Source organism: Odocoileus virginianus, unplaced genomic scaffold, assembly GCF_023699985.2.
Source record: "Odocoileus virginianus isolate 20LAN1187 ecotype Illinois unplaced genomic scaffold, Ovbor_1.2 Unplaced_Scaffold_2, whole genome shotgun sequence".
Lineage (NCBI taxonomy): Eukaryota > Metazoa > Chordata > Mammalia > Artiodactyla > Cervidae > Odocoileus > Odocoileus virginianus.
In genome coordinates, this window is record NW_027224264.1 from 6,599,748 (window position 1) to 6,610,137 (window position 10,390).

Consider the following 10,390-nt stretch of genomic DNA (forward strand, 5'->3'; position numbering starts at 1 on the left):
GCAGGAGACCCAGGTCGATCCCTGGATCTGGAAGATCCCTTGGAGAAGGGAATGGTTACCCACTCCAGTATTCTTGCCTGGAGAATTCCATGGACAGAGGAGATTGGTGGGCTACAGTCCATGGAGTCCCAAAGAGTTGGACACGACAGAAGTGACTAAGACCAACACTCCCACTTGTCATTAAGCTTCTATAAAAGGCTTGATGTTAAGCACAGTGCTCTGTATGGGGCAGGACAGGAAGGTGGGGATGGGAAAGCCCCTTTGAACTGTCATAGGTCAGCATTTGGAGTACTTTAATCAGTCCTGTGATGGGGTGAGAATAGCCGAGAGGGTCGATGAGGACAGAAGCAGGGAGAAGGACTGTGGGCTCCATCATGAAGCCAGAAAGACCTGAACAGGAGTTGGAAGCCATCTCAGGGAGAGGAAGCTGCAATTTCCATCTCACCCCAAGTATCTCGGTAAAAACTTGTTCACAATTCTACTGTCATATGGACCTCAGCTCCCAGTAATAAGAGAATAGCACAGAAGAATATGGCAAGAGAGAAAGGTTGAGGGTTTCTCATCTTTCTTTCAGATCAAAGCCGAGAATCCAGAAAACACACTTTCCCTCAGACACAATCCCGTGTGATGTCACACACAGGGAGGTGAGGCTAGTACCACATGAGTGGGCCTCTCTGACAACTTTGTGTACTAATAGTTCACCTGTAATCCTAATCGGAGATTATTTTTCTTGCTTCTATTTTTAAAAACCACTGGAAGTTTGACAATATAAACATTTCAACTTTGACATTTGATGGATCAAACCCACTCTAGATGGGCTGAAATTTCATCATCACTATCTGACCGGACTGAAGTGTGTTAAACCGAGAGGTTTTCACAGGGGCAGGCGGGGGTGGCGGCAATGTGCAATACAGGCATCAACAACTGGCTTCTTTTAAGAAAACATAAAAGCTATTTCCAGCTGAAATTCTCAGAAACACTATAGGAAATTAGTATAACTGATTGATGTGATCTCATCTAATAGAAATGAGAGTTGAAGTTTTATCCCTCTAGAACTGATGATTAGAGGCAAATGAGGGGCAGGTTCCCATGGCAACCATGTGGCTATCTCAGACCTGAAGGAGGCTTCTAAAGCGGAAGCTCTGAGAAGAAATGTGCATTTTTAAAGGAAGAGATAGTAGACCTTTGTCTTTTAGGGACATACTGGAGTGCTTAAGGAAGTAAAAGTGATGTGGAGGTACCTCTAGAATTTTTCTGTGAGTGTTGGGGAAAGAACTTGAATACTGTTTCAGTCTTTTGATGTGGGAGTATCATTCCTACATTGGGTTACTCCTCTCACTCTAACATCCTTTCATGAGGGCGCCTTAGCTGGAAGGAAGTCGGCTATTTATGGACATTACTGCAAACCTGCTTGGGATCATGGTGGGAGTGGGCGTCAAGTGAATCCATCTTGTCCACACCCTTCCTTTCTCCACATAGGTCTGCCCTCTCCTCCTAAGACAGCATGGGGTTGGGACAGTCTTTGGGGGTGACAGTTGAGGGAAGTGTGGCAGGAAATCACACCTCCTTTTGTCAAAGGGTGTGGCTGAGAGCTTCCTGCTCATTTACTTTTAATAGATTAAGTTCCTAGTTCATGGAAGCCACCATGAATAAGGGTGTAAGTCAAAGCCAAGAAGCACTGCTTTTCTTATTCTAAGTGCTCCTCCAGCTTTCCCTGATCACTCCTAAACTACAACTGCTGCCATATCACCCTCTTTCTACTGCCTTTCTCTACCCTCCTCTCATAAGCAAAGTTTACAAGGTCTTCTATTATTCCCTTTCCCCAAGTTCCCCTAGTTTTACTTCTCCATGGTTCTACCCCTTGCTCCTTCCCATCCCCTTCTCCCTCCCACATGTATTCCCAAGGCCTTTGCTGACATCTAAAATGCCAGATTTGATAAAAATGTCTGCCCCTGGAATCTCAGAGGCCCTAAGGGGTTCCTAATCTAGGCCAACAGTATCACTGAAGGAAAAGGATAGATGATAGAGTGTAACATTTTCTGAATCTCTGCTTTACTCATTCACCTAGGTTGATTCACTGTATATGTAAAATAGCCTGGCAGAGCAGACTTTATTAATCATTCCCATTCTACAGGTGATGAAATTGAGGCTCTCCAGATTTAAATGACTTCTCCAAGAAATTAGAGCTTATAAATACAGAATCAGGATTTGCATCCTGTCATTCTGCCTCCAAATCTGGTTCTTCTTCCACTCCATAGGAGAGTATGGGAGCTTGAAGACCACGTGTTCCCAGGAAAGGACATTATTGTTGTCTCCTGAAGGCTGCTGGAGTGTGGCAGGGAGATTTTTGAAGACTTATACTGTTTGACCATTACAGCTCCAGGAGCTTTTCAGCAGTGGTTGGCCTTGAGGCCTTAATCTGTTTTCACTCAGGATGATGGCAAGTAATTCATTCTCAGTGTCCCACATGAGAATATTCTGTTCCCACCATAAGCCTTGGATGACCTGATTCAGGAGTTCTCTCCACTCTGGTTTCTTAATTTCCACTCAGCCAGTCATCCTTTCACTTGCACATTCATCCACTCATTCATTTATTCAACTCTGTTGAGTATACCTCAGATGCCAGGCATTAAGTAAGGAGTTGAGGATCCATTGATGAAGCCATCGTCTCTTTTTCTGTAGCTTGTGGTTTTCTAGCATATTCAGAGACTCCAGTAGATAATGGCAATGTGGTATGGTAAAAATAGTGATACCACTATCAATTGATTTATAGCATGGAAATTTTGACCAGAATGAGGGGATGAGGTCAGCTGTGAAGGTTTATCGTTGTAGGAATCAACATTTCCTGGCTCCCAGGTACCCACCTCCTCCTTCTTTCCTCAGGTTCCTATGTGTAGCAAATATTCAGTCACTGCTTTATTTTCTAAATAAGATTTTTTTGTTGGGGGAGCTTGGGATAAGTAGTTCATCATATGAATCATCAATCAGCATCTTTAAAGAAAAATATAATGCCCAAATGCTCTTTCCATTGAAATTCTGGGAAATATACTAGGAAATTAGCCACAACTGACTAATGCAATCCCCTCTATAGAAATAGTCCCTTACTAATATATCTGATCAGTTTAGAGAGATTTGATTGCGTGGGATGCATTTTTTATTAATCTGCTTTGTAAATAAATGTCCTTGCATTAGAACATAATCTTTAAGTGCTGTCTTCTATACAATACTCTTCCTGTCCTTCTCTCTAGGGGTAGATGCCCATGTGCACCGGAGTGACTTTTTCCTCTCTCTAATTTCCCTAGTTGAAAGCTTGCTTTCTCTGGATGTTTTTCTTGGAACAGACCAGATATAGAAATTCACACTGTGGTGTAAATGGATGAAAACAACTTAATGCTGTACCTTTCATAAGATATTTGCATTTTAATGAAGATTAATTGGTCAATTTAAAGACATAAGTCCTTCTTTTAAATTTTTCATGCCCATAATCAACTTACTTTTTAGAAACTAGTGCACAAGTCCTTAAGTCTCACACCTTTCAGAATTAGAATTCTCATGGAAAAATGTCCAGCACCAGTAAACTTGACCCAGGGGAAATATTTTAGGGTAGAAGTAGCTCTTTCTTTTCCCCATCAAGTCCCAACTCTGGCATGCTGCTTGGGGTGACATCTGTAATCTCTCCTTACTTCTGGAAGTACTTTTGACTCAGCTCATCTCTATTTCTTTGCAGTCAGCCACTGAATACTGCTCAGCTTATGCAGAGCAGAGTTGAGAATAGAACATAGGCTTCCATAATCTTTGAGGTATGAATGGGGAAGATATTGTGTGTGGTTAGTTGCTCAGTCATGTCCGATTCTTTGCAACCCCATGAACTGTAGCCTGCCAGGCTCCTCTGTCCATGGGATTCTCCAGGCAAGAATACTGGAGTGGGTTGCTGTGCCCTCCTCCAGGGGATCTTCCCAACCCAGGGATCGAACCCAGGTCTCCCACATTGCAGGAGGATTCTTTACCATCTGAGCCACAGGGAATTGTTACAGTGCTATTGGACAATTGACCTGATTCTGGTTGGTTGGTTGGTTGAGAATCAACCTTTTCTCACATAAAAGTTCTGTGAATAAGTAAGCTCATATGTCAGCTTACATGTGTATGTGACCACATGTGCTCTTGCACCTCTTTGAAGATAAAAGGCTTGTGGGGAGATTGCTGAAAGATGAGTAATGATAGTAATGGCTTACCATGCTTTGGACACTGTGCTAGGGGAATTATATGTCCTCAGAAGCTCCATATGAAGTACTGCCATTTTAAAACAAAACTGAAACTCAGATGGATTAAATACATTTCTTCAGATCACACAGTAAATGTAAGAGAGAGCATTTGAACTTCAGTCTTGTACTTTTAAAACCGCCTTACGATACTGCTGTACTTTCAAAACTATTTTATAGCACTGCTTTTCCATGGGAGTGGGTAGATGGATATTTGAGTATTCCAAACTGGAAGGAGATGCATGTTTGAACAATGTCCTTGGGATAATAATGGACAAGATGTACCCCATGGACACTAAGTGTCCAATTCCATTGTGATTCAGTGAGACAAGAATCCCTGCAACAGTTGTCTGGGGCTATGTTGTGCAGGGTCCAGAATGTTGATCCAAAGAAGGTATCCTTTATCCTCTATCTAGTACTTCAATTATTGAGGGGCTTTCCTCATAGCTCAGCCGGTAAAGAATCTGCCTGCAGTACAGGAGACCCGGGTTCGATCCCTGGGTTGGGAAGATCCCCTGGAGAAGGAAATGGCTACCCACTCCAGTATTCTTGCCTGGAAAATCCCATGGATGGAGGAGCCTGGTGGGCTGCAGTCCATGGGGTCCCAAAGAGTTGGGCACGATGAAGACCAAGTTTCAGGAGCTAAAGAAGTTTTCAGAAAGTATAAATCAAAATATTTTCGGAATTGTACAGGGGACTTTAGAGATAAATCACACCCTAAAGCCAGAACAGAAACATATTTAATCAAAGGAATCATTCAGCTTGATGAAGCATTAGATGAGATCTATTGTGAATTGTTTTCCCTTTGCACGTCACAGAGAAAACATCCAGTATTGTGATTACCAAGGTAATTTGTCTTAAGGTTAATAGGTGGTAAGAAAAAAAAAGTCATGTTTTGTTGTGTTCCATTCTACAGTGGCCAAAAGGTTCTGTTTGGCCTATATAGCATTTACAAAGAAGGTACTGGTCTAATAATCCCCAAATGACAATCCTGGTAACTTCACAAAATGACTTCTATTGTTGGATGGAACAAGGGAGATTCTAGGTAATAATGGAGATGATTACCTGTGTGACGCTCCTTGGCCTGGGAAACCAGGGGCTTGGATTTCAATTTCAGTTCTCCCACTAATTAATTGTGTGACCTGAAGACAGTCACCCAGTTTCTCTTGAGAGCAGTTTTCTCACTTATAAAATATGGGAGTTTCAGTAAAGTTCCCGACTGCCTTCTTTGCCACTTTTTTTGTATGTGTGTTTATTTTTTACAAAAGATTTCACTATTAATATCTGGGTCTTTGCCCATTGTAAAAATGTTAAAACAATACCAAAGTGCCCCTTCAGCCTTCTACTTCATGTCTCTTCCAAGATAGAAATTATATTTGTAGTGTAATCTTCTAGATGATTGTTGTATCTCTATAGATATATAGATATATGTGCACAGTTTTGTGGGGGTTATTTTGAAAATATATACTGTAAAGCTGTATGTGATGTTCTGCAAGTGGATTTCTTTTTCGTTCGATAGCGTGTCTTGGGGATATTTTATGTCGGTACATATAAACCTGTCTCAGCTTTTATAACTGATGCATTGTATGCGTATACCATTATTTGCTTAGCTATTTTTTCACTAATGAAAGCTTGTTTACAATCGTCACAGTTACAATTCTGCAATGGACAACCATAAACATTTCCTTGTAGAGATGTGCAAGTGTTTCCTTAGAGTTTATTCTCTGACATACAATTGCTGGGTCTGAATATTTGTTTTATTAAATACTGTCAAATTGCTGTCTAAACCAAGTTACACAGAGTTTCATTACAACATTATCAACACTATTTCATTTGCTGATCTTATGGGTGAAAATGGCATATCTGCTTACTTGGAAGTTTGAACAGTTTTTCTGTGCTAATTGTCTATTTGCATTTCCTTTTTTTTTTTCAACTTGCTCATTCATATCCCTTTCCCATCTCTTCTAAAGGATTCATTATACTTTGGTGGTATTGGTAAGAAGGATAACTTTATGTTCATATAAATGTATATGCTTATAACTTTAAAATCATAACTGGATTATAGTTACGTAATTGCAGATTATAATCTCATTTCTTAACTTTGCTTATGGTGAATATTTTATTCAGAAGTTAAAAATTCTTGACCATGTTAAATTTATCCATTTTTTTTTTCTTTGTGATTTCTGGGTTTTAAGTCTTGCTTAAAAAGCCTTTCTCTCTTTTTACATTATTTTTGCTATATTTCTTCCAATATAGTAATACTTTTGCTTTTTTACATAGCTCTTTAATTCATTTGGAATTTGTGTTTATATAGTGAGGTAGAAATTTTTCTCTTTGTCTCTAATATCACTTTCATTCTGTGCATGTGTGTCTACATATATTTTTTTCCCAATCACCAAGTGTCCCAATAACATTTATCAAAGAGTTCATCTTCTCCCCACTGATTTGATTCCTTGTTAATCATATACTGAGTTTCCATTTCTTTACATGGATCTAGTTTAGGACTCTATGTTATACCTCATTGATCTCTTTGATTATTCCTGTATCAATATTACACTATCTGAATAACTGTAGTTTTTATTAACATGTTTTGATATCTGAGAGAATAAATCTTTTTCTGATTTTCCTTTCTAAAATTGTCTTGGTTATTTTTGTATAATATCTTTTCTGGGTGTGTTTTAGAATCAACTTCACATTCTACAAACATTCCTACATGGAATTTTATTGTAATTGCATTTAATTTATAGAATAATCTATAAGAATAGAAATCACATTTCTATAATAGAGATTCATCTCACTCAGGAAAATTGTAATTCTCTTCATTTATTCAGTTCTTCTTTTAGGACCTTTAGTATAGCGTTAGAACTTTATATAGGTTTTGGAAATGTATTATTAGATTTCTTCAGGTTTGAATATTTTATTCTATTTCTCCTAAGTACTTCATTTTTTTCCTATTGCAAATGAAATTTGTTTTCCTATTACATTTTTTGATTGATTGTTTTGTTGACGTTGCTCATTTAACAAATATTATTTGAGTGCCTACAATGTGCCAAAACGCCCTAGGAATTAAAAAGGAACAAAACACTTTTTTCTTTTGAGCTTCAGTAAGCTTTCATTGATTTATTTGGCTTTTTCAAGGCAAACAGTTATATTTTTGTCTCTTCCTTCCTAATAATAGTATTTCTTACTTATTTTTCTTCCATCCTTGTATTGACTTGAACCTCCAGTTACAATGCTGGGTAAAAGTGATGATATTTGCATTGTTTTATATTCCTTACTTTTATGAGATTTCTTCAATTTCATCATTAAATGTGATTTTTGTTGTATGTTTATGGTACATACTTTTCACAAATTAAGGGTACTTGATTCTCTTCCAAATTTACCTAATTTTTTTTTTTGTTAGGAAAATGTTGCTAGGGCTTCCCAGGTGGTGCTAGTGGTAAAGAACCCACTTGCCAATGCAGGAGACATAAGAAACATGGGTTTTGATCCCTGGGTTGGGAAGATCCCCTGGAGGAGGGCAAACCCACTCCAGTATTCTTCCTGGAGAATCCCATGGACAGAGGAGCCCGGTGGCCTACAGTCCACAGGGTCACACAGAGTTGAACACGACTGAAGAGACTTAGCACAGCACATGTGTGCTAAGGTATATTCCCCCAAATTCAGCAGAACTTAAAGTTTCATGGGATCAAGCCAATGAATGAATTTCTAATTTTTCAGTTATCTATTGACACCAATTGATACTTTTTAAGAAGTTTGTTTGTCTTTTAGCAATGACTCTAATTACTCACTAGTATATATACTTAAGTATTAATTTAAACAAAAATCTAAAAAATTTTAGAGTGTAAATATGGTTGAATCGTATATAAGAACTCCGAGGAACCACAGAAGAAATACCAATAAAATTTTAGTGGCAAGATCAAATAAGCTATAAAGTAGAAATTAAACTCCAAGATAATATAAACAGAACCTTGTAGAAAGACAAGTGAAAAATGTGAAAATTCTTGAGATTAATTAACCCAAAGGACCACAATCAAATAGTCAGTGAGGTGTAATCAACATGGATAAGCATAACTTGAAAATATTTGTTACAATTGTAAGCTCAATGCAGTGAATAAAAGCAACAACATTTTATTAATACTAAAAGAAGATCTGCTAGAATGGTGTGTGTCATATTGAGAATGACTGGATTCATGAAATAATTTGGGGCATCTATTGAGGTGATCATATAATTTTTGCTTCAATCTGTCAATTGCATTAATAAATAACCTAATATTATGCCATATTTGTTTCTCAAAAAAAATCTTATTGATCATGACTCATGATGTAGTTTTCTTTTAATACATTGCTGGATTGGAAATGCTAATATGCTATTTAGTATTCCACATCTGTGTTCATAAGCAAGTTTAGCCCTACAGTTCTCTTTTTTCTGCTATATTTGTCCAATTTTTGGCATCAAAGATATCCTAGACTTGCAAAATGAATGAAAAATATTCCCTTTTTTTCTGTGCTCCATAATATTTTATGGTGCATGCAAATGTTTTATTTCTTAAGAATTTGATATAACTTGCCTATTTAACTTTGGGGCCCTGTGCCTTTTTTAAGGGTAGATCTATGATTACTTTTCAGATTATTAGTCCATTCAGATTTTCTCCATCTTATTGAGTCAATTTTAGCAATACATTTTTTCCTAGAAAATAATTCATTAATTTTTTTGTTTGTTTTTTTTTTCCATTTATTTTTATTAGTTGGAGGCTAATTACTTTACATCATTACAGTAGTTTTTGTTATACATTGAAATGAATTAGCCATGGATTTACATGTATTCCCCATCCCAGTCCCCCCTCCCTGTTTGTGTTTTTAATTAGAGGAAAATTACAATGTTGTGTTGTTTTCTGTCATACAGCAATGCAAATCAGTCATTATTATATATATATATATCCTCTCCCTTTGAGCCTCCTTCCCCTCTCCCCCCATATTTAAAACTTTGATATCTCCTTAGAGGGCCATTTTGGCTGTGCTCCATAGGTTTAGCTATATGACGCTTTCATTCTTGCTCATTTCTAAATAATTTGCAATTTTAATTTTGATATTTTTCTTTAACCTGGAGTCATTGAAAAGGATTTCTTAAATTATGTAGAAATTCTTTAAAAAATTATTTTTCTTAACCATTGTTACCAATTTCCAATTATATTGATATGTTCTCAGAGTATGTAGCCTTTATGTTTTCTGTTCTTCCTAATTTGTTAAGCTTTTTTGTAACTTTATGTACAGTCATGTTTAGTCCAAGGCTTACATGTGTTTAAGGAATGTCAATTCTCTGCTTATTGCATATGTTCCTGTACATGTCTATTGTATAAAACTAATTGTGTTCTCCAGATTCTCATTTTTATTTATGTTTCCACTTGATTTGTTGCTTTGTTTCTGAAAGAGAGGTATGTGAAAGTTTCCCATTAATGTTGTAGGCTGCCAATTTCTTTTTGTTTTCCTATCAATATTTATTTCGTTTGTTTCGAAGTTATGTTTTTGTGAATAAACTAACAATTAGTATATCCTCTTGGTGCATGGCAACCCACTCCAGTACTCTTGCCTGGAAAATCCCATGGATGGAGGAGCTGGTAGGCTATAGTCCATGGGGTCACAAAGAATCGGACACAACTGAGCGACTTCACTTCACTTCACTTCATACCTACTTTATTTTTGTTAGCGTTCTCTTCATGTGTCTCCATTAATTTTCAAGTCTCATGTGTCATTTGGCTGAAAATATGTCTCTTTTAAACAGGCTAATTATCTTTTAACAAGAAGACTTAGCTCATTAAGTTTTACTATTGATTATTGATATCTGAGACGACCTTTGCCATCTTGTTTAAACTTGTCTAATTATAATAATTTCTTGTTTCTTTTCCAGCAACTTATTAAAAATAGCATTTCCTGTGTTTATTTTTTGTTGTTCTCAGTAATTTTTTGGAAGTTTTGTGTTTCATGTCCTAGTTGTTACCCTTAATTTCTTTAAAAATATTTAAACATGTATTTTCCTTATATTTCTAGAATTAACAATTATGTACTCATCCTGAAAATGACAACAGCCATAGCAATAGTTTATTTTCCTTTTCTCTTTTCTTCTAAACCCC